We start from the raw sequence: 24,012 nt of genomic DNA on the forward strand, positions 1-24,012 counted from the left end.
TCCCTACAATTTTGCCAAGTTTCGTGGAAATCCATTCAGCCGTTCGAGCTAAAAGTGAGTCCAACCGCCCTATGGAAATGAAGGAAATGAATGGGTAATTTGTAATTAGCAAATAGCTAATCGCAAACTAGGAATGGTAAAGAATCGCTATTTATTCCTTAAAGTTCGCTATTTAGGAAATGCAAAAAACTTTGATGATACATATGGCGGTTCATCTCGAACAAGATAAGAAGCATAGGGATAGATTTATGATGACTGGCGCATCACCAGGGATGTGTTAGTCATTCTGTGCCGCTGTTCCGTCACCTATGGTGTGCTGCATTTACAATGCGGCTCATCATGGGGCAAAAACAGCACAGATGCGTGATGTAACTGTGCCGTAAAGGTGGCGCATTGCTGGAGTTGTATCGCAAGTGTGATGAAGCTCCAGGAAGGGTCGGGGGTGCCCCTGTTGCAGGGTTTCTGTTCTCACACAGAACTGTGGACAGAGGATTGGAACCTCGGCGAATTAGGGTGCCCCAAAACTCACCTTAGTACTCAAAAACCCCTTAGCAAGCTAGGTACAGTGTCACATTGGATATAACAAACTCTCAATGTTTAGACAATCCAGAATATGAACTTATAGTACCTCAGGATACGTGGAACTCATGAACAGTCGGTCGTTATATATTTCTTAGAAACCAGAACATGGAGTTAAGAAGAACACATGTGTATTTGAAATGTTTATTTACTAATGCCGTCTTCTCAGGCGTAGTATCTTAGATAATACAAGTACACATATTATCAGTAGCAAAATTACCAGCATAGTTACTAGTACATAAAAAGCGAATGGTGACAGTATGTTAACATGCTGTAAATGAATAAGAGTTATCAACACTTATAAGCAGCCACGGGCCGTGGAGGGAGTTACGGTGGGGCAGGGAGGCGGGGAGGGGGAGGGGCAGGGTGGAGAGGGCTCCACCCTGCCCCTCCCCGCCTCCCTGCCCCATCGTAACTCCCTCCACGGCCCGCGGCTGCTTATATCTCACCCTCCCTAATACACATATTATATTATTTGCTAAGAAGGTCTCTTTGTGTTGGTTTAGGGCGTGCCCATACTTTAGTGTCTTAGATTTGAAGGAATCACATCAGCATACACCAGCTCTCTCTTCATGTGAACCGCATCAAGTGTTGTGTATGTGTGTTCGGCAAAGCAATATAAAACCCGCCTCATGCCCAGAATTGGCAGAAGCTGCACTTATGTTATGAGTATGAAGTCGTGGAGATCAGACCTCATAACAATTCTGTATCGTGTTGTTCTTGAAACTTCAGCACTCGCTGTACAGATATAGTTTAACAAGTAAAGCAGATAGTAGAGCAATAACATATTATTCTCATGTAAATCACGATGAACTATTAGGTTGAAAGCTAAAGCAACAACTAAGTGTCGTGTGCAGAAGTTGCAAAAAAGGAAAAATGGCGTTTAAACCGGTAATGAGCCCATGCTAACTTAACACGGTGTAAAGATATCCAGGACCTAGATGACACCTCCCCATGATCCGGAAACGAACTGAATAAGATAATAGAAGTGCCATCTCATGAGAGCAGATTGCAACTTTATATGTGGACGGTCCGCAAGGTAAAATATTAAAAACTAGGAAAATTTAATGCTAAAGAAAAATAAAACAGCCAAGTACTTTATCGAGTCTTAAGCCAATAGGCAAGCTAAATAATAAAAACTTGACAAATAAGTCAATGAATTGTCAATGAAATGCTAGTACTCAGCATATCAAAAATGAAAAAGGTCTATGACATAACTGTGTATGCAAAATAAGCTGCAACAGCCTCCAATAGGAAGTCACCGTCTTCATCCGAAAAGAGTTCAGCCATCCAATTTAAAAGCGGAAAAGAACATACGTGCTCTCCCAGCACCGGATCCTCTATCACCATCAGAGGACAGCTCGGTGGGTTTTCAAGAAAGCTCTGTTCCAAGAAAGACTGTGTTGCCGCCAGTAAATTCCAGGGACCAATTAGTCCATGCATCAATGCCACAGCCATAATCCTTTCGCCAGGACAAACCAACTCGTGAGTAATGATAGGAGTCATCAGCTGATTAAAGTCGACGTCAGGAGAAACCGGTCCGCAGAGACACAAATCAATGGCCCAATCGAAATCACAGGTCAGGCAGTGAAATACAGGCTGGACACAGGTGAAGTAGGAGAATCGAAAAGATAATCCATATGCCGTGCTTAATATCGCCAACGGCATTGTGCCATAATATTCTAGCATGCGATTGCGGAACAGTGTCAGCAGCTGCAGGGCGGGAGGTTGCATAGGAGGGACATCCATATTTAAAAATGTAAAAAAGCACAAGAGCGTCCGCTGGTAATGCAAGTAAAAATGGCAATCCACGAAGCAGAGTGGAAAAAATAGAATGAAAGAAAGCAGGGATGACTCCAAAGATTTTCTCAAATGAAGTCACGAGACCACTGGTAACAACTTTAAAAAAGTGCGCCAGGGCCTTTGTGGAGGATGCGTTAAAGATAGTCCGAACCATCTTGCTGAAATGGAAAGGCAAATCTGAATTGAAAAGGGTCTGCACCTCTGTACGGGTGTTCGCTATGTGAAGCACGAAAGTTTCACGGGCCGAACTCAAGGCCACCTCTCTCTGAGACAAAAGAGCTCTTATTCTTGCCATGCTGTTGAAATCTACTCCCAAGGTTGGTATTTGTGGCGAGATTGAAAACTCCCTATGTTCATGTGTGGGAGGAAATAGAACATTTCTGCAGCAAATAACCCGTTCACTTACTGTTACGATAAAAGGAATACTTTTAATTAACCCAGAACAATCTTCATTATTGAGCATCAAATAACTACCATTTTCCAACAACTTGAACGTGGGGATGATAGCAGGAACTGGCGTGCCTTGCAACACGCAAGCCATATTTGGTCGGTGTTTGTTGCATGAACCGTGTAACTGTATGTGCCTACACATTAGTGAATGATCTGGCGTCTCAGTGCATTCCTCTCCATTCAGATAAACTCCTTGATCATCTTTGAAACATCTGTATGTGTATGGAAGCGACCAGACCTCATGAAGAAAAGCACTACCTAAAGGTTCATAACGACCTATTGGTATATATTTCATACAATTTGAAAACTTATATAAAGCAAAAGGCAGCGTTATTAAACCGTGGATAAGGCACGTTGCCAAAAACCCGCAATCCTCTGCTGATGATGTCACTGAGCATGTCATGAATGATGTAATATGTGACATCATCAGCAGTGGATTACGGGTAATAGTATCTCTAGTTTACTCCCCTATAGCTGTCTTTCTTTTAACATAAGTGTCTGTTTCCTTCCCTTATACTTACTGTTTTTGGTTCGCTTCCGGTTCGCGTACCGGCGAGCGAACTGGGAAGCGAACTAAGAGAAATAGAGGTTGGCACAGTTCCAAATATTGTACCAATTTTTTAATAACGGGGAGGTAGTTCTGAAAAGAACTTTTTTTTTTATTGTTTTTGTTGTTTTATATTTTTTTAATTATTTTTCGGAACATTTTTTTACTTTTTTTGAATTTTTCTGAACAGTTTTATATTTTTTGGGGTTTTTCTTGGAGGGGGCAATGAAAACGATTCATTGTAAAGGGCTCAACAGGAGCAACAAAACAAAAAAAAAGTATTTATTATTTTGGGCGTTTCGTACAAACTTGCATATGATAGTCAATAGCTCTGTTGATCAGAGTGATGCTTCTTTCTCCGTAGCAAATGAATCCATCGCAATATACGCAGATGTGTTTTACTTCACCAAATCTCATTTGTATATTTGGCACCATCTCCCTGCCCTCTGGTCCCGTTACTTCCGGTACAACAGATCTTCTGGCCATAATAGGGAGATTATCTAGGTCGTTCCGAAACTGTGCAGCACTGTAGTTGTTAGGATGCCACCTAGTCATATGGCGATGCATTGTGTAGTTTCAGAAACTGTATTTTTTCTCGGTTCCTCTGGACAGTCTATCTTGACATATAAGGCAAGTTACGTATCTTGCATTTACTTTTTTCTGACCTTTGGGAATTTTAAAAAATTGCCAAATGAAGTTTTCTTTCCGGTGAGACGTCCTGGGCTCCTCAGGCAAAAACTGCCTCTCTTCGTGCTCGTCGTTCTGTTCCTCTTCTTCCTCTTCTTGTTGAATTATAACTTGAGCAGGTGGTCCACTCTTCCTTGGATGTGGTGGAGGTGGTGGGGAAGCACCAGCTGAAGCTACTAAAGAAGCCATTGCTCAGTGATCACAAAGGGTCTTTCTCTCACAATGATGAAAGTCAGAGTGAGGAAAGAAGGAGGGATTTTCATCATTTGGGAAAAACAAGAGTTCTCAACCAATGAAAAGTGTTCATTTTAGATTATATGACCTAGTCTTACATCATTAGGAAACCAAAAGTGAAATGAACCAATGAAAAGTGTTATTACCAAGTCACATGACCTGCTGTGTTTACGTTAAGCGCTTTGCAGGGCCTCCCGGTTTGCTTCCAGAAACCTGCGCTTTGCGACTCGCTTCGCGTACCAGTTCGCTAACGTAGCACGTCATATGACGTATCACGCGACAACGTGAAACGTCATGCGGACGGGAGGCGTCACGATGTTGTTTTCTAACGCGGCAGTTGCGGTAAAGAAACGTTTACCGGCTCGCGGTCTATTTCGCGGCATCAAGGTCAGCTAACGGGAAGCTTCCCGATTCGCGAAGCGGGAACGAAGAAAAAAAAATATTTAAAAAAAAAATTATTCATAAACATATAAAATATATTTTTGGATTTAAAGAAGAATACATTTTACAGCTACAGATATTAGCTGTTAAAAAACCAATGAAATTCACTGAAAAAACCATAGGTTATAGACCATATATAGTTAGGAATTAGCATTTACAAAACCTTGAAAATTCACTGAAAAAACCATAGGTTATAGACCATATATAGTTAGGAATTAGCATTTACAAAACCTTATTTTACTCACACAAAACCATTGAAATTCCATATATAGTTAGTTGCACTAACTATATATCGCGCACCCGCAATCCACTGCTGATGATGTCACATATTACATCATTCATGACATGGTCAGTGACATCACTGATGACATCACTGATGACATCTCAAATGACATCACTGATGACATCACTGATGACATCTGATTTGACATCAATGACCACATCACTGATGATATCATTCATGTGACAATACAATGCATCTCCTCACATTTTAATATAACCTCTGTTTCACCCAGTGTTAAATACAGAGTATAATTTTTGAAACCATTGACACACCAATACTAGTTACTACATACGCACTCACTGATTGCTATGTCTACACACACATTCACTCATTCACCCATACAATCATTCATACATACAATCACTCATCTTTACAACACTATCATATGCACTCATACACCTATACAGACACTCACAGTCTGCCACTCATCCATGGAGTTACTCACACACGTAGTCAGTCCTGTTAAAGAATCAATGACACTTCCATTTTCTTGTCTATACAGTTAAACATAGAGCACCTTACATTTTCAAACATATACTAACACATACTTACCTTCTTATAGAATCATTGATACAAGTACACATTGATCTGCACAGAGTCACACACCTCCCAGCCAGCCAGCCACACACACACTCAGTCTCCCATACAAATACTTGGACAATCAATCAGTAACCCATATAGTTAATCATATAGCTACTGATCAACACATGCAGCAGTTTACAGAACAACAGACATAATGATGCACAAATTAAGACAGTTTAGTCACTAACCCATGCACTCAGTGAGACACATTTAATCACTCACTCATACATTCAGTCATGCACCTACTAAATCCTTTGTCCAGACACTTATACTTCCACTCATTCTTCAATATGTAAGACACATTTTAACTTTACAGAAACACACAGTCACTGGATGATGTCATCAGTGATGTCATCAGTGATGTCATTTGAGATGTCATCAGTGATGTCATCAGTGATGTCACTGACCATGTCATGAATGATGTAATATGTGACATCATCAGCAGTGGGTTGCGGGTGCGCGATATATAGTTAGTGCAACTAACTATATATGGAATTTCAATGGTTTTGTGTGAGTAAAATAAGGTTTTGTAAATGCTAATTCCTAACTATATATGGTCTATAACCTATGGTTTTTTCAGTGAATTTTCAAGGTTTTGTAAATGCTAATTCCTAACTATATATGGTCTATAACCTATGGTTTTTTCAGTGAATATATATATATATATATATATATTGCCCAAGACGTCTCCTCCAGCAGAAAGAAACAGGCAGCACACGGGGCTTGTGAAACATCCAGCTTTTATTTTCTCATCAGCCCATGGGCATGACGCGTTTCGGGGGTTTTTCCTTTTTCAAATGCCCCCCTGGTCGAGTTGTGTCTCTTCTTGCTCACAGTTCCCAATTGTCCGTCCCACCTTCTAAAGTAGTGTGGGTTGCCTGGCAAACACGGCATGGAGTCGCCTCTGCCTTGGGTAGTAAACTGCATTTCCCAGCATGCAGTATATATATATATATATATGTGTGTTAGCGAATCAATGGAAGCATGGATGCATAAATTGGTGTGCGCATGTTTGGATGAAAGAGTGAGTGCATGGATAGCTGAAGACATGATGCTGGTAGTGTGCACGGTGACCCTCGTGACAACAGGCTGCTCTTAACTTTCGCCTCTTTGGCACCAGCCCCACTTTCGTTGCAGCCATTCACAGAACTAGGAATGATTTCCAACTGGCTTAAGTTAAATGACCACTGAAGCTGCCCCTCTTTGAAAAAAAATAAATAAAATACACGAGCTTCAATAAGCTTGTGAAGCTGGCATAATTAAAAAAAAATACAAAGTTGTGATTTACAAGACTTTACAACTTTGCACAGCTCTACATTAAACAAACTGATTTTTTTGGCGCTTAGTATAGGTATTAAGTACTACGAACTGAATGGGACTCATCTTACAAACTTCAATAGAACATTTTTTTTTTGTTAGGACTTCAAGGATTCCAACAAATGGTTTTAGCATACAGACAGATGTTCATGCAGCAGCAGGAATATAACCCAAGGAGCTATTTTACCAGGTTTGGAGGTGTTATCTGCAGTTTATAGAAGGATCTATACAAGTCTTATCAGGTTTTTAAGCTGTGACCTGAAGCGAATACTCTGCAGAAAGGACATGAACCCTATAAGCTATTTTATAAGAATTCAGGCTTGTGACTAGCATATCACACAGATTGCTACAGCGAGCCTTTTCCTCCCTGAATTTCATAATAGTCATTTTAATTGTAAGTTGAATTAATAAACAGCTGTTCTTGTGCTCAACGCTAAATTAGACAAACAGCACCATGTGTCAGACAGCATGTGTCAGACTGTGATAAGTGCCAGTGTTGACAACTAAGTGCTGGTGCCCAGCACCAGAAACCACAGTCTCAATTTAAGCACTAATTATACTACAGCAATGTCTACTTAAACATACATCTATACAGCGGGAACATTAAGTTGAAGCCATCGTCTCAGCAGAAACAGTTTACGAGCAGATGTAGCTGTTAAGATAGCTCAGTGACGTAATGCTCCTCTGTTGCTAAATTAATGGCAATCTAACGAGCGCATTTGACGCTAGTTGCAACCAACCTAGCCTTTTATTCTTCCATTGTATGTAAGATTAAATGCTATAATTACTAACTGGTACTTCCATTACTCCAAGTTATTACTTTCTTGTTACAGTCATTAATTCATGAGGAGTCCGCCTCCTCCCACAGGCCCATACCTCTAGTCTCTTTTCAGTGTTTACAACAGACATATGAAGATACCCCTCCTTCACCTACAAAGGGGCAGTCCCTCATGCTATACTTTCTGTCAATCTAAAACTATTTGCCAATCACACTCTTAGCCTATGGATTACCCCTCCCTGGAAAAGTGAGAAAGGGTGGGTATAATGGACTGTAACAAACAAGTAAAAGTAAAGGAATTACTGCTAAGCAATTAGAGCATGATCTCCTCATTATATTCCTCGTTCTAGCTATTAATTCATGAAAAGCGCTAAAGATCCTTTAGGGTAATCATTATGGCTACCAACATGAAAATTAGTACACCAAACAACAACTTTGTTTGCCATTGTGCTCATTTATTTGAACACCCTAAAACCTTGCTTTTTGCCTTTCAATCACTTTTACGAAGAATACTTAACCGGTCATTCATACCGATTCTGAAGGTAATCAAAGCTGAGCTCAACCGTCCCCACACCCCCATGGCACGTGGAACAGAAGCTTTCCAGGATAAATTCAGCCTTTTCCTTAATAACACTCAAAGTAATATCTACCGGTCACTCTTCAGACTTCATAAAAATCTTTGCAAGCACAAATCAGGCTAGAATTCAATTTACTGGTACAACAAGTGGCCCAAAAGCCGAGTTTCTAAAATACGCCCATACATTGAAACATTCACACAGTTTCACCCCGAAGTACTTTATTTGGAAGGAAAACTAGTCTTACTCACAAAAAAAAAAAATCATGGGCTAATATGTTGCCTGGGTGTCTGAAACTGGAAGGCATGGAATCTTTCTGGGACCTGAATCTGCCAAACAGGAACTTGAAAAAGCTGCTCAAAATACGTGTAAAAAAATCTACAACAACAAGCGTAACTTCAACAGAAGAAGCCATGTGTGGTCAGTAAAACATTCTTATAAAATCCATCAAATGCAAGGCTTTTTACACTACAGAATCAGACAACGCAGCTCTGATTTAGCCTAATATCTTCTTTTGACTTCATGCCCAAGTGAAAGACCTGTCAACCACTTTGTCTACTTTGCTGCAGCTACCTGGAAACACTTGCAATTTTGCTCTGCACCCGTACAAGCCTAATCCATGAGCACAGACTACTGTTATGGATTGTTTTTACCCATTTTAGCATTCGCTTGTTTCACCACTTTATCATTTGTTGCCTGCGCAGCAAATTCAGAAGATGTTTTTAGGTTTATCATATTTATTGACTTGGTGGACAGATTGCTTGCAAGGGAATGAATGGCTCTTCCTGTTTAATATCACAATCATTCCCTTGCAATCAACCATGAACTATACCTACACGTAAATACCCCTTTTTGAATATAATTTTTGAGCCACTTCTTTTAAATTTGGTAATTTTAACCTGTCGGTTTAATCCAGCATCTGTGGTATTTACTGGGCTCTTACAGAATGTAAGGGCATCATTAAATGTGAAATGAAACGTAATAAACTACATTTGTAGAAGTTGCACTTCTTGATTCTCATTAACTGGAGAAAATATCTTGGTAGTAAAATTTGGGCCGATCGCAAGAACCACCAACCTGTTCAGAAATATCCAGAGAGAATGAGACATACACGATAAAGAACCCGATTCGCCCAATCTGTAGGCTGAGGTGATAGCCACCAGAAAGAAACTTTCCGAGTCAGAAACTGTAGATTGCCTTTCTCCAAAGGTTAAAAAAGAAACCTCTGTAAAATCTGTAGCACCATAACTAAATGCTCAGCTGGAATTAACATTCTCTGAGATGGTCTAGTAATAGCAACATTTTTAAACAGGCGACGTATCTAAACCTCAAGAAAACCTATACCTCCCCAAGGTCCTCTAAAGGCCTGAATGGCTGCCCATTGAACTCTAAGAGTTGCAGTAGAAAGGCATCAGTCGAATCTATGTTGCAGAAAAGCCTGCATCTCCACTTCCTCACATGAAATAGGATCTAATTTCTTGAGAAGACGCCATTTCCTGAATGATTCCCCATGACGGGCATAGGAGGAAAGACTAGTCTTCCTTCTAGAACCTTGTATGGCTACTTTTAAGTCTCTAGAAAGTCCCCCTTTTTTCAAACCTAGCATTTCAATCTCAGACTGTCAACCTTAGCTTGGAGAGGGAAAGTGGGCATTGGAAATGATTCAGACATGGTGGAGGAGACCTCAGAAGAACCCATTCCTGACCCCTCTCGTCTGGTAAAGAAAAGGGAACCAAGATGAGCAGTTCCAAAAGGAAGCAACCATTATCCCTCAAGACTTCTCTCTTGATCTTCTTGAGATAAGAGAAAATGTGGGAAAGGCATAACGGATGGCCATCGGCCAAGGAGAAGACATTGCGTCTGTCACCTATGCTCCCAATTCCGTGTCTGGAGGTGAACGTAGTTTTGCATAGAGCATTTTCCCTGGTTGATAAAAGGTCTGCCATTGACGACCCCCATGTCCTGCAATTTCTCTTGAACCACACAAGATTCTGACAGAGGTCCTGAGACGGTGGAAGAACTCTGGGCCATATTACCAAGATGTGCGTTAAAAAACGCACAACGCACATTTCCCTATCGCCGGATTTTATCGCCGTGTTAGCGCGTCATTAACAACGCGCAACACGTAGGCGATATTAAATCCGGCGATAGCCGGCGATAGGGAACATTAGCACATGAAAACAAGCGTTGTTGTCACGCGCTAATGTGTGCCTTGATAATATGGGGGGGTGGATTCAGCTTTATGATCCACACCCCATGTTATCAATGCCTAACACCTGATCAGAGCAGGCGTTGGGAGACCTGCGATAAACAAGTTTATCGCAGGTCTCCTTCTCCCAACGCCTGCCTTGGTAATAGGGTGTTACCACCTCCAACCACATTTTACATGTGGTTGGACGTGGGAACGGCCACTTTGCATGCCATTAGCGATGTTTCTCGCTGACATGCAAAGTGGGCTTCAGGCAGGCGTTAGCATGCCCTTGTTAATAGGGCGCTAGAAGTATCGCCACTTTCTCGGCACAATTCGCCAAAAAAGCGGCGATACTTCACCTTGGTAATATGGCCTTCTGTTTTTCCCCGTTATGTGAACTGCTGTGAAGGAAGAGAATATTCATCTGCGCCCATCTAGAAATTAATTCTGCTCCCCCTCCAAGGTCTGGGTGTGTGTGCTTCCCTGTCTGTTCAGGTAAGACTTCTCCGTAACATGGTCCGTCTTTATCAGCACTGGCAATCCACGAATTTGGTGCGAATAAGCTAGTAACTCATCTTTCATTGCTTTCAATTCTTTCCAGTTTGAAGAGTGTTTGTCGTTTGATAGGGCCATCTGCCCTGTAATTCTTGATTATCCAAACGTTTATTTGTCTCCCACATATACATGTTATCACAGCACCATCCTTGTAAATCCTATGCCTTGGGCAAATACCTAAAAACAAATTGAATCTATGTGCACAAACTATTCACTAGTAATGTTATTCCCCTAGCACAAAATTCCAATTGCCCAATGCTTCAATATAATTTGAAATGGTATCAATACATTCTTTCCACACAATCTGAGCAGCGAAAAATAAGGTGGTGGTTAAACAACCTAGACAGAGACCCGTTCCATGTTTTAGAAAAGGAGAAAACAGAGAAATAGCTAGAACAGAACAACTATTACACTACCGAAACTGATACCCTTACACAAATTAAAGGGGGGGGGGGGGGGGGAACCATTGATGTAAATTGAGGCTGACGGAGTACTACATAATGCTTTAACTTTTGATGGAATGGAACCTGCACCCCCCCAACCCCCCCCCCCACCCCTAGCGCCTTGAGACCCTTACGGGTGAGTAGTCGCGCTTTAACAAACTCCTGATTGATTGTGATTGATTTAACTATATTTGTGAAATTAGGCCTAGAATTAAAAGCTTCTAAAGTTTGAAATAGGAATTACCAATTCACTTTATCCAAAGTTTTCTCCATATCTAAAGCTAACAGTCCAGCAGGATATTTCACACCAACTTTTAGCTTGACAGCCTGTTTCATGATCTTAAGAGGTGCTCCCACACGGCCCCATAACATCCTGTATTTATTTCTGCTGGCTTCATTCTATGGGATTCACCGGTGACTATCCGTAAGAATAATCTGCACAGAGACATTTGCTTTCTCTCTTTCCGTGGGAAGTTCTGAGTCTTACCTGTAAACAACCCATGGTAATCCAGTGCTAGTGAATGAATAGCTGTAACGCACAACACCATATGACACTCCCCTATAAAGGCAGGGCTTTAAGTGCGATGGAAAATGGGGGGAGGGCTCTCAAAGGGGCGTGGCCAATGTAATTAAGGGCGTGACTTAAAACATGTTACCTAAAAATCTGTGCTTAGCATAGTGTGCCGCCGGACTGGTATTTTGCAGTTTCTGTCATTGCATCCAGATATGATACAAAAAAGTAAAATCATACCTACAACAAGTAGGGACTATTGGCTTTGTTAATAGAAGATAAATAAGCAGCAACGATGGCTTGTATGTAATAGTGAAAATGCTTCCACTTAAAGCCCTGGTGACACCACAACGATGTTGCTGCTCCTGCGTTTCTAAAAGAGAAGGAAAATCCAGAGAGAAAATGACTCTCTTTAAAGGATTTCCCTTCCCCTACAACGCTCACCTGCCATGATGTCATGCCGTAACTTCTCAACCAGTGAGAAGTGAGCAGTGTGAGCAGGGCACATCGATATGCCTGCTGTCACTGAAGTCCAGAAAAAAACGGACCGCCTGTGCCAGGGCACAAAACAGAGCCCGTTAGAGACCCATTTTGAGCCCCCCTTTAAATAACTGCCGACGCTCAGACCAGGTGAGACCCGGCCCACTCAAAGCCCTGTGTAGTAGGTGCTCATGGAAACAGACAGGACTGAAGATTTAATGTGAGTTTATTCTGCTCAAGAGCATAACAGCGACATCAGTCAGCAACAGCTATCAACTGCCAAACAGCCCACATTCTAATACAAAGCCCAGAATGTCCATAACACAAAGTTCTACCTACAAGTGCCTGGGAGGCACAATACAGAATACTACATTATCCTCTTTCCTACAAAACAAATGAAAAGAAGACCTAAAGAAAATAAAGAATAGAAAAGATATGAAGAAAGGAAAACAAGGAAGAGTTAGTAAAGAAAAGTAGCAAAAGAAAGAAACAAAACATTTCAAGAAAAAGCAACAGAAAAAAAGGAACTAGAGAGCTACCTGAACCTGGCAGGAACCTTACAGACCCTCAAACTCCTGCGAAGTCCTGGCACAAAGCTTACATCGTCACATCTGTTATTTCTATTAATGGTATCAGAACAAGAACTAGACAAATAGTTATTAGAATCAATGTTCTCGCCATTGACTCTAACAACTTTACAAATGTTCCACCAATTCTTGTTGTTCACACGCACAGCATTACCGCAAACCTTATCAACAACTAAAGGCTCGGAGAATTTGCTTCTTCCCTAGGTGACATGAACTGGATTTTTAATACGAACAACATCACCAGCACAAATGTTATGAGAAACTGCTCTTTTTCTTTCATCAAAATAAACTTTTTGCTTTGCTTGTGCTCCAGTAACTTTGTCCCTCACAAATCCATCAATGCCATCCATAACATTCATTTTCACCCATTTAGACATCCAACCTGGACAAATTTTCGTAGAAGGTTTTCTCCCTCTTAGAAGTTCAAAAGGAGACACTCCAGTTGACGAATGTGCAGTGGTGCGATAAAACCATAACATGGAACGAACAGCATTCTCAACTACACACTTGCTAGTAATAGCCCATTGTACACAATTATTAAGCACTCGATTCATTCTTTCAACAAGGCCATTAGCCTTGGGATGATAGAAAGAACTCTTCTTGTGAGTAACACCACCTTGCCTTAGAAAACACTCAAATTCAGAACTAACGAACTGTACGCCATTGTCCGTCATGACAATTGAAGGAAAACCTTCCCTCAGAAAAATATCTTTTTTTTTTTAAATTACATTAGCTGAGGAAGGTTCGCTGATAAAACGAATCTCCGGCCATTTGGAGTAATAATCAATGGCAACAATGGCAAAACGTGAAGAAGAAGGTAAGAGATTGAATGGACCAACTAAATCAACGCCAATCCTCTCCCACGCTCTCTCCGGGAATTGAATAGGCTCCAAAGGTGGTGTCCTTACCTTGTGACTTTTGTCGGAGGACTTACAAATAACGCAATCATCAACGAAAGTGTCAACACAAACATCCATTTGCGGCCACCAAAACACATCCCTCAACCTACGTTTAGTGAACGTTTTCCCTAAATGTCCTTCATGTGCACCATCAATAAGACGTTTCCTTAAACTCTCAGGAGGTATAAGCCTTCCACACCGCAGAAGAATACCATCCTCAACTGTGAGCTCATCGGCAATTTTAACAAAAGTCTGAAATTGTCCAGATACATTCTTTTCCTTGGGCCAACCAGATTTCAAATAATTGATGACTTGAATAAGTACTTTGTCTTTCCACAACTCCCTTTTCCATTCAACTTCATTAACAGCACACATTCCCTCAAGATCCAAAGCAGCAACAAAACAATCCTCCTGATCATCTTCCTTCTCAAAGTCAGAATCATTTCCAGTAATAGGAAAACATGAAAAGTAATCCGCCCTGACATTCTTCATTCCAGGTAAATAGACAATGTCAAAATTGTACTGAAGTAACTTTGTTGACAACCTAGCAATCCTTGGAGTATGCTCCTTAATCTTCTCACCAGATAGAATAGAGACCAAAGGACTATGATCCGTACGTATTACAAAATGACTACCCCAGAGAAAAGAGTTGAATTTCCTGACTGCCCACCAGCAAGCCAAAAGCTCTTTCTCAATGACAGAGAAGTTCAGCTCAGCCCCACGCAACACTCTTGAAGCATACGCAATGGTGTTGTCAACTTGACCACTCTTTTGAGTAAGCACAGCTCCAAGACCAAAACCACTAGCATCCACAGTCACAACACATTCCTTATTTGGATCAAAAGGCTTAAGAATACTGTCACTCACTAACTGTAACTTAATCCATTGAAAAATTTCTTGACAGTTCTTGTCCCATATAAATGGTACATTCTTCTTTAACATGTTAGTTAGTGGTTGAACTCTTGACGCATAATCCTTGATAAATCTAGAGTAAAATTCACTGAGACCAATGAATGACTTTAAACCAGATTTATCAACAGGAGGAGAAGCATCTACAATGGCTTTTACCAACCCAGGACGTGGTTCCACCCCATCGTGCGAGACCACATGTCCAAGAAATTCCATTTTTTCCTTTAGGAAAACACACTTTTCACTTTTACGTACAATACCTTTGTCCTGCATAATTTCCAAAACTTGATTCAATGAATTGTCATGATTCTCTTTGTTCTCGCCAAAAATTAAAACATCATCCTGGAAAACAATTACTCCAGGGGTATCTTTAAACATTTGACTCATTAGCCTTTGAAAAACTGCTGCCGCCGACGCGAGGCCGAACGGCATCCTGCAGTACTGAAAACTACAGAAAGGAGAAACAAATGCCGTCAAATGTCTAGAGGATTGACTCAATACCACCTGATGGTATGCGGAAGCTAAATCCAATTTTGTAAACCATCTTGCGCCTCTAGTAAGAGACAACAAATCTGTAATTTTTGGCAAAGGGTGTGAATCGATCCAGATGTTTTTATTGAGACTGCGCAAATCAACACAGACGCGCAAATCACCATTCCTTTTTCTGGCGACAACAAGAGGAGACAACCACAAAGATGACTCAATTGGTTCTATGACCCCTTTCTTACACAACTCGATCAACTCCATTTCTAAACTATCCCTTAAGCTAAAAGGGACACTCCTGACTTTATGCTTAACAGGGATGGCTCCATCTTTCACTCTAATCTCGTGGTTAAAACCTTTGATCATTCCAAGCCCCTTCCCAAAAACAGTAGGAAACTTGAAAGCTAATTTTCCAATATAGTCATCAGATTCAACCACAGCCAATTTTTCAATATAGTCGTTTGATTCTGCGACACTAACCTGTTCTTTGGTGCCTGGTCTTAGAATCAATTGAAATAGACCCTGGTGGAACCATCCCAAAATGTTTAACCCCTTAATTGAAACATATATTTTTCCAAAAATGTTCCTACCCCTGAACTGTAGAATATCTTCAAAATACCCAAGTAAAGCTATTCTGCGTCCTTCATAGGAAACGGGGGCTCTATCAGGTGGTTCGAGCTTCCTTTCAGGCCAAGTTTCATCAAACTTGGGTGATCATTGTTACTCTTGCGCCTGAGTCCACTAACAAGGAAAGTACTTTGTCACCCACACCAAAATCTTCATAGGGGTCAACACAATCTGAAGGGTCCCCAGTGATGACTCCATCTTCCCGTACTACCACAACCATCTCCCTAAGGTCGTCTTGGATGCCGTTAATAGGATCTGAATCCTCCCGTACCACCACAACCATCTCCCTAAGGTCGTCTTGGATACTGTTAATAGGACCTGAATCCTTTCCTGTATTATCATAAAACTCTGAAACATTTCCTACCCCAGTTACATTGCTCTGTCCCTGTGACTTATTTACAAAGGTCGAATTTCCCTGACTAGAATTTTGACAGATTTTTGCAAAGTGACCATATTTCTCACAATTGCGACAAGTAGAATTCCTAGCAGGACAGAATTTGTTACTCTTATTATGTGAAAGATTTCCACATCTATAGCAAATGTCACTTCTAGAAAAAGAATTTCTTTCAAAACGTTGTGAACTAGAAAAATTGTTCTTCTCGAAACGTTGTTGACCAGAAACTGCCTTGTTTTCTTTGTTTTCTTTAGTTCTAACTACGGAAACTGCCTCTTCATTCTTCTTCTCAAGTTCCTTTACTTCCTTCTTAGACAACTCAATGCTTTTGGCTGTACGGATAGTTCCTTCAAGTGTAGGATTGCCTAGGGTAAGTAATTTTTGTTGGATTGACTTGTCAGTGCATTTACATATGTACTGATCTCTGATTAATTGTTCTCTGAAACCCTCAAACTCGCATTCCGCACTCAACTGCCTTAGGCTGGATACATAAGTCTCAACATCCTCTCCTGGTAGTTGTTCTCTTTTGAAGAATTTGTGTCTAATTACAACAAGACTAGGCTTGACATCAAATCTCAACTCCAGTTTCATCCTAGTCTCAACATATTCATCAACGTCTTCTTCTGCGTTGTTTCTTATTAAAGGAGGTAAATGTTTATAAATTTCTCTTCCTTCAAAACCTAATGAGTGCAATAATAGGCATTTCTTCCTCTCTGCGCGATATCTCGACGCGCCTATTGCACCTAAATAAGTTTCAAACGCATCAAACCATTTTCTCCAAATTATTGGTGGATTGCCTGGGGTCTCCCAAAAAGGAGGAGGAGGTGAAACTGACTGCATATTGTACAAAATAAATACTTGACTACAAAGACCTAATCCCAAATTCTTATAAATCTGTCTTGTCGCTGTTCTCAAAAGAATGCAAAATTTGGGATAGTTCAATTTTTTTTTAATATATTTAGTCTTCTAGACACTCAGTGGTTTGAAATATGTCAATTAGTTCCAAACTGAGGAGCAGCACAATAGTCGCATAGTGTACTTTAATTGAGCCAGTACGATATGTTTCCAATTCTGTTTTTGCTGTGTAGAACCACTGACGGTGTCTGCGTGATTAATTACTTCCTAACTGCATTTGAAAATGAAAAGAAGATAGCGCTGACTACGAGCTTATGTACACAGCGTTGTCAAGGTGACGCGTGTTTAAAGACGGGTCTTTAAAATGCCCGACAACAGCGAGGAACAGACAACGTTGCTCTCGTCGTTATGGTTACAGCGTTGCCAACCCAATGAAAAATCTTCAAAATGGCCGACTGCAACGTCACTTGTGTAGAATCACGCTGCCAACCACATGCGTATTTCCTTCCGACCATGAAACGCTGGCAGTCAGGTTAACATTGCGTATATGAGTAAGATTGCGCTGCCAACCACACGTGTCTTTTCTTTTGCCAATCACGACTAAAACTGACGATTGAAAATTTTCTTTTTCTGTTTACGCTTGCCAGCGAGTAAATAATATCTTTCACACGCTAGAAATGAAGCGGAAGCACTTATCTGAATTCCTTCATCGTCTCTTGTGTTATTTTTATGTGGTTAACAGCCGACCTTCGTTCTCTCACACAGCTTGAAGATGAAGACGGAATCTCGAGGTGGATCGAGGTAAGATAGGTTCTTTATCTTCTCTTGAGCATCGTCGCCAACAATTTTGTAGTAGGTGCTCATGGAAACAGACAGTACTGAAGATTTAATGTGAGTTTATTCTGCTCAAGAGCATAACAGCGACATCAGTCAGCAGCAGCTATCAACTGCCAAACAGCCCACATTCTAATACAAAGCCCAGAATGTCCATAACACAAAGTTCTACCTACAAGTGCCTGGGAGGCACAATACAGAATACTACACCCTGTATATAGGGAATAGCTGTAGCGCACAAGATTGTTCTAGAAAGGTAAAAGCCTTAGCATACTATATCCTGTTAGTGGATTAATAGTTGCAGCACACACCATATTACCTTCTCCTAGAGAAGGAGTCTGTAGGAGAGTAGGGTCTGCAATCCTATGATCACCCAGATTTTTGCTTTTTGCTTCACTGGTTTACGACTTTCCCTGGCTGTGGGCCTGCTAATCAGACCCACAGCCTAGCTGTTCTCTCTATTCCAAATTGTACCCAGGTACTGAATTGGCACTGGGCCCTCTCCAAGTCCCTGTACCCAGGGCTGAGGTGCACCCAGAAGTCTCCCAGGGGCTGCAGCATGTATTATGCCACCCCTGGGCTGACTAACTAAACAGACACAACTGGCTGCTTGACAGCTGGGGGCAAGGTGGTGTACTCACCCTTTGCTTTAGATATAGTATACCTATATCTAACCCTCAAATGGGCACACAGATCTCCTATCAGTCACTCCTATGGCAGGCCTTAACAATCCTGAAGGCAGAGTGCTTGGAATCGTGTGAGATGGTGCTCTGGCATGAGCTGAGCCTGTCTGCGGCTTTCGGGATCTATCCCTTAGCCGTTTCCATGATAGCGCCAGACCATATACTCTTAAGTGCCTTATAATCCTCGCGGTTATGGTAACTTTGGACTGACATTATCTAAACATGTCGTGTAAGGTGTCATACGCTTTGGAATACTACCCCCTCGCCAGTTCTGGCGACGGGGGTAGCATTCCACCCCTCTAGAGGGAGAAGACATGTTGGTAACCTGTAACCTCGGTTAAAGTCAGACATAGCCTCAGCTCCACAAAATGGATGCTTCCACCGAGACACAAGTCTGCCCTCCTGCTGCTGGGAGTCCTTCCAGCAAACGGAGGCCTGGACAAAGGGTTTCCTGTCAGGGGCGGTGCCAGCACCGTCCCAGACAGGATTTTGTGTATTCCAGGTAGGCAGGGCTTTAGAGGAAGGGGACTGCAAGTGGCACCCCGGTGCTCACTGTGCATAGGCCGGCTTGAACCAGTTCCAGGGGCACTCCAGCCCCTGATCTGGGGAAAAGCCTGCCAAAGGAGAGGGGTGTAACCACCCCCCTCCTAGTCCCACCCATAGGGCAGGACTTAGTCGCATGCCAGCCCCCTTTTTCAGGATAAAGGTAGGAGCAGGCCCCCTTCCAAATTAGATCATCTTTGAATCCTGAAACTACTTTCCACGAAAGGAACTCTCGACTTCTTCTCAAGATTTCTCCCTTGTGACTAAGGAGTAGTCACCCTGCAGCAGCAGGCACCATCCAAGCATCGCGGTCTGCTGTAAGTCTCTCCTCCGGATCAAGACTGCCCAGCTCGACGAGAACCGGCTTCCCTGGCACCTCTGACCTCTACCTGCATCATCAGCCCAGCTGAGATTCGTGGGTGTGACGAGACCTCGAGGGACCGGCCATCTTCAAGACTGCACGACGCTTGTCCAGCACGACCACTGAGTGACCCTCGACTGAGTGCTTTGGGGTAAGAGAAGCCCCGACCCTGAGCAGCTCCAGCACCGAAGTTCAGCCCCCTTGCATCCACGAGATCTGCGTGGGGCCCTTCTGCTTTCTGCTGCTCACCGCGTTGTCCAGGTCACTTGCCCGTTGGCTAGTGACCCCCCTGATGACGTCCTACGTTTTCTTCACCGCTGGTCTAGCTCCTCTGGACTGGCCCTTGTCTCCTCTTGAAGGGGAACTTCCTAGGACCCTCCTGGTCCACCCCAGGCGCCATTTTGTGTCACCGCGTGGGCTTGCCTTAGCCAAGGCTTGTTGCCTCCTTCACCGGATCCAGCATCGCCAGCAGCAGACATCCGATGTGGGACAGCTCGCAGACCTCCAGCCTGGTCGACATCAGCGCCCTGGTCCGTGCAGCAGCAGAATCCAGTGTCACCTCTTCACCTGGCTGAGTGACCTCGTCCGGTGCCATCCTGGTGCCCACCCAATCACTGGCTAGTGATTCAGAACTTGGTCCCCTCTGCTTACAGGTATCCTTCTTCAGCTGATCCAGCCCTTGGATCAGCCCGGAACATCTCCACTGGTCGCCTGCCAGCAACTTCCACTTCAGGCTCCTGGTTCATCAACGAAGAAACCCGACGACACTTGAACCCTATGCAGCCGCAGCCCCTGGGCTAGGTAAACTGAGTACCCCGGTGCTCCAGCGTAGACCAACTCTCTAAGTGTCTAGATTCACTTTCGTTTTTGACCTACCTAGTCGGGTTCGCCCGAGAACACTAACTTTGCATTTACTAGGATCCATAGACTTTGTCCCGCATTACGCGTGAGAGTTCCCACTCTGCACACGACGTCCCTGGGCCTCCTGCTTCTAATCTAAGGGTTCAGCATTGTAGGCCTAGCGTTTCTACAGTCTATGAGAGTAGTACTTACCTGCTAGTAATTTCGCATTCCACTTGTATAGTATATGGTTTTTCGTGCCCCTCGGGCATTTGTGTAAATTGTGCGACTTTAAGTATTTCTTTAAGAGTTTTGTTGTGTGCTTAGCTCCCTGTCTCATAAAGAGCCAGGGTAGTCTTGTTATAAATAAATATACGTTTATTTTCATAACAACTTGTGTGGTGTCCTTTCACTTGGTGGTGTTCGAGGGGTATATGTGATGGTAAAACAGCTGGCTTAACACGCCCTCTAGAGTTTAGCCTTAGACTGCTCGTATCCATGCTACTAGGATAGCTGGTCTATAAGGTTGACTTACAACCAATCATCAATAAGGGTTGTTTGGACTGATACAAAGTGCTCACTAGAATAGTGAACATTATATATCAGGCCAACTTCTCACATTGGTGAGCAGCGGTTGGGATTTGAGCTTGCTGTTGTTTTACCACACGTATCCTAAGAATATCATTTGAAAGATCACATAAGTACTAAGGTACATATAACTTAGCTTAGAATACTCTGAGTTCTACTGAACCAGCTGTTGTAGCTCCTAGGGCTTAGCACACCCTAAACTACAACTCTAGCAAGGGATCAGTAGGCAAACAAATAGTGTAGGTAAGTGCACTACTTACACCTCACTAGAAAAGCATGTCTACCCATGGAGAGTCTTCAGAGACTCCCCTAGTGGTTATTGACCCGCCACAGGTCAAATCAAGATATGCAGCTCTCAGTTTCCAGGAGATGAGACAAGTGTACCTCCAGGAAACTGAAACAGGGGTCTAACCCCACCATTCCCTTTCTGATAGGTCTCTTAGAGACATATGATGCTAGAAAAGCTTCTCAGTCAGATGGGAATATGTCAGCCTTAGAGGGTACCCTTGGTGATCCAGACCTCCTCAACACTGATGATACAGTTGAGGAGGAGGAAGAAGAGGAAGTCTCTGGGGATGAGGCAGACAAGGATCCTGAGTTAGTCAGCAGACTCACTAGGGCCAACTTAGACCTACTTAGGCAAGGATCTGGGGGACCCCCAGTACTGACCCTAATAAGGCCTAACCTTGGAGTTAGAAGAGATAGATCTACTTCTAGGGACTCCAATAGATCTCTGCACTCTAATGCCTCTTCCCAGAGGAGGAGGATTTCTCCCCAGAGGAGATTGACTTCCCCTCAGAGAATGGAGCATGAAGCAAGGATGAGACAGGCTAATCTGAGGATTGAAAGGGAAGAACTTGCCCTGGCCAAAGAGAAGCTTGCCTTTGCTAGAGAGCAGCAGATGAGTGGGACAGTTCCCACTGGTGGCAGCAATCTCCCTAGAGATAAGAAAAGGAGTTTAAATACTAAACACCTGACTAAGATAGTGCCCCCATTTAAACAAGGGGATGACATCCACAAGTGGATGGCTGCTTTGGAGAGGACCTGCACTGTCCAGTGCATCCCCCAAAGTCAGTGGGCAGCTATATTGTGGCTCTCCTTTGAAGGCAAAGGTAGAGATAAGCTCCTCACTACTAGAGTTGAGGATGCTAACAACTACCAAGTCCTGAAGAACACACTGGTTGATGGGTTTGGCTTAACCACTGAACAGTACAGGTTGCTGTTCAGAGACACCCAGAAAACTCAGTCTCAGGATTGGAATGACTTTGTTGATTGTGCCACTAAGGCTCTGGAAGGCTGGTTGCTGGGTAGCAAGGTTACTGATTACACAGGGTTGTATAATCTGATCATGAGAGAACAGATTTTAAATAATTGTCAGAACCAGTTGTTGCATCAGCACCTTGTTGATTCAGATCTGACCTCTCCCCAAGAATTGGGAAAGAAGGCAGACAGATGGGTCAGAACAAGGGTCAAGCAGAACCAGACTCAGAACCAGGGTGGTCAGAAGAAAGCAGACCAAAAGGGTAATAACAAGAGTGAACAAAATGACCAGAAGTCTTCAACAGGTCGCCAACAAACCAAAGAGGGTGGGGGTCAGGCTTCACAGCAGAAAAAGAAGACTCAAGAAGGCCAGTCAAAAAGGTGGTGCCAGTACTGTAAAAGTAAGTCTCACTGGTTTAGTGAGTGCACCAAAAGAGGAGGGCAAACTCCTACCACTACAGCCCCTAAGGCAACTGCACCCCCTAGTACAGTCAGTAGTGGTAGTGCACCTCCCAAGGGAATAGTTGGGTTAACCTTGGGAACTGAGGGGTCTGACAACTTAGTTGGCACACTCACTCAGGCTGTCCTTGTCTGTACAGGGGATGTAGATATATCCCCTGATGCAAGTCCCAATACTTTGGGCAAATACAGGCAGACACCTTTAATAAATGGAAAGATGGCTCAGGCCTACAGGGACACTTGTGCCAGTGTCACAATGGTGACACCTAACTTTGTGTTCCCTGGACAGATCATGCCAGGTGCAGATTACCTGGTGACCAATGCCAGCAATGTCACTACCAATCACAGTATGGCAATTGTTGATTTCTCCTGTGGAGGGGTAAGTGGCCCAAAGAAGGTTGTAGTTAGTTCAGACCTCCCAGTAGAATGTCTGTTGGGCAAGGATTTGGAAACATCCCTATGGTCAGAAGTGGAGCAGAGGACTCACATGGAAATGTTAGGCTTGCCAGCACATGTCCTTGCTGTGACTAGGTCACAGGCCAAAATATGCCCCACTGAACAGGTGCTGGATCCTGGAACAATGGACCAGACACCTCCCAAGAGAAGGAGCAGTAGGGTTAAGGCATTGCCTTCCCCCTTGCCCCAGGTTGTGGATCAAGTCTATGAGGAGGCTGATCTCAAGGAACTGAGGGAAACTGAGCCTAAAGAGCTTGAACCTGATCAGGTTGAGTTTCTGGGCTCAGCGGGACCCTCCAGAGCAGACCTGGGGAAGGCACAGTTGGACTGCCCCTCACTTGAACCCCTCACACAGCAGGCTGCTGCTGAGGCTGCAGGGAATGCCACAGGTACCCACAAGGTATACTGGGATGATGGACTCCTCTACTCTGAGTCAAGAGACCCCAAGCCTGGTACGACCAGGAGGCTGGTCATCCCCTTGTCTCAGAGAGGTTTCCTTCTTACCTTGGCCCATGAAATTCCCCTTGCAGGTCACTTAGGCCAGAACAAGACGTGGGACAGGCTTGTCACACACTTTCACTGGCCTCACATGAGTGAAGATACCAAGGAGTTTTGTCGCTCCTGTGTCACTTGCCAAGCCAGTGGCAAGACAGGTGGCACAACAAAGGCCCCCCTCATACCACTACCTGTGGTGGGGGTACCCTTTGAGAGAGTGGGGATTGACATTGTTGGTCCAATGGAACCCCAGACAGCATCAGGGCACAAGTTTATACTGGTG

Source organism: Lissotriton helveticus, chromosome 4_1 (genome assembly GCF_964261635.1).
Source record: "Lissotriton helveticus chromosome 4_1, aLisHel1.1, whole genome shotgun sequence".
Classification (NCBI taxonomy): domain Eukaryota; kingdom Metazoa; phylum Chordata; class Amphibia; order Caudata; family Salamandridae; genus Lissotriton; species Lissotriton helveticus.